Here is a 2,297-nt window from a genome sequence, read left to right as displayed (position 1 = left end):
GGACAGAGACGAACGCGGATAACAGAGATAGCCGAGGAAAGAGGGAAAGAGAGCGAAGCTGTTGGTAATCTGTGGGATAGGACGAAGAAGCAGCGAGGCATGTCCGAAGGAAAGGAAGCTCCGCGGACCTCAGTTCCGCTCGGTTCTCCTCTTCCTCCATCTCGCCGGTTGTTCCCAACCTTTCCGACGTTTCTTCTTCGCGAATCTTAGCCTTCGTATAAATCCAGCGTTTTGCTCTCTCGTTCGCGCCTGTTACGTATCGAGACGTTCCACGAACTTTGAACTTTCGTTTCGCGTCGCGTCGACGAAACTCGCGAGGCTCGATCGCGGAAGCTCTCGGTATCGTACGAGGTACGAGGCGCGGAATCGTTGGTCGATCGACTTTCCGTTTGCGCGAAAAGAAGAAAAGTTCGACAGTTTAACGGTTTCGCGACGGATCTATAAAATTTGCCCGTGTCCCGCGTAGCGCGTTAATTCGGTATACCGTCGTCGTATTTATATCGATTCTCGCGAGAACGCGTTACGGAGCAACTCGAATTCCTAGCGTCTATCCTCGTGTCTAGAGACGCGTCTATGCGAGGTCGACTCTATTTTCGCCCGGGTATCCGTCAGCTCGACCTCTTCCTCTGATTCCGAGGAAATCCTACGCTCGGCTTTCTTCCACGCTCGCTCGTCCGAAATTTCGGCCGATTGCCAGCAAACTCGCTAACGAATTTCGAATTTCTGCCTCTTTGTCAACCGAACCGATCTCCGTATCTCCGACCTAGTCGCGTATTTCTTCGCCTGTCGTCCGTTATAACGTCGTGCGTGCGAACCAACAACAAGGCGCCACCTTCTTTTCTTCTCTCTCTCTCTCTTTCTCTTTTTTATTTCTTTGACAAACTTTGAGTTTCACCGGCAAAATTCGAGCGTATCGAGCGTGTACGTACGACGAAACGCCTGACCCGGAGGAGCATCGGAAGTTTCGACGATCGATGGAAGCGATCGATTCGGACAAAGCGTAAAGCGAAAGGCGGCGTTTGCATAACGCGAAGAGGCCGGAAAAGAGAAGGAGAACGACGCGTCAAGCATGCCCTACGCTGTACGCGGCGAGATGTTCCTCGAGGCGTGCCCCGAGACCAGGTTTCGTGCGAGGCCACTGGATGTCACGAGACCTACTTATAAACGTTCCTACAGCGGCCTTTAGAGCGGCACGACGGTCTCTGGCCGAGCGACGAAATAATATCGCTTCCACGCGAGAAGAAGGAGGAATCTCAGCGACGAAACGGATCGATGAAATTTTTCCAACGGCGAGAAACCGGGAAACGTTGGACGTTTTCTCATCGATAGGAGGGCGAAACGCGTGGCTCGGCTACGCGACTGTCTCGAGGTAAAGCGGCACGCGGGAAAGCACGAGTTCGAAACGAGTACCGAGTGAAAAGTACCGGTTGCAACGGTACGGTATCGCGTATTATCTATAAGTTGGATTTCTCGGTGTATGCGTGGCTTTTCACGTGGCTTGGGAAGACACGGCGGGCCCGTTAGAGGCACGCGAGCAAACGCCGATGCGTCGATTTATACCGGCCGTTTTCTCCGTCGCTCGATACGCTGTTCGCTGGCTCGGGCCGCTTACCGAAAATCGTTGTCCGATCGACGTCTAACGGGCTAACGTTCTATCCGTTTATTTGCTTTGCGCTCGTAACCGGCGGTAAATTTTCCCGGCGAGAACGAGGTGGCGAGAACGGACGAAGCGTAAGAAGCGCCGAAACCTCGCGGCCAAATATTTAAAAGTCGCGTATACTCGAACGATATCCGTGAAAACGTAAGATCCGTCGACGGCAGGATCGACCCTGTTGCAAGCGCGTGTTGATTCCAAGGTGTCGGAATATTCGCGCGCGTCGACGTAGTTTACGCGTTCGGTCGACGATCGGAGATCCCCGCGTGTACGATAGACCGCGTGCATCCCAGCGGACAACGATGGTTCCATGGTCGTCGATTTGGGCGGTTGCGCGACGTAGCAGAGTCGAAAGGCTAAGGCGCATACGTAATGCGTATCTAGAAGCGTGGGAGCCATGCTCGAACGGCTTCCTCTCACGGCACTGCCACGCTTTATCTTGCGTTTATAAATAAGCCAATATCTCGCTCCCTCTCCCTCTCCCTCTCCTCTCCTCTCCTCCGTCACGCTCTCTCACTCTCTCTCTCTCTCTCTCTCTCTACCTGTCCCTCTTTCCTCTACCTCCCCCTCTCTCTGCACGCTCTCCGACCGCCTCTCCGTCTCTATATCCCTCTTTCTCGGCTCGAATAACTCGAACGAGCGA

Source organism: Bombus impatiens, unplaced genomic scaffold, assembly GCF_000188095.3.
Source record: "Bombus impatiens unplaced genomic scaffold, BIMP_2.2 scf_1079, whole genome shotgun sequence".
Classification (NCBI taxonomy): Eukaryota; Metazoa; Arthropoda; class Insecta; order Hymenoptera; family Apidae; genus Bombus; species Bombus impatiens.
This window is presented reverse-complemented; position numbering follows the sequence as displayed.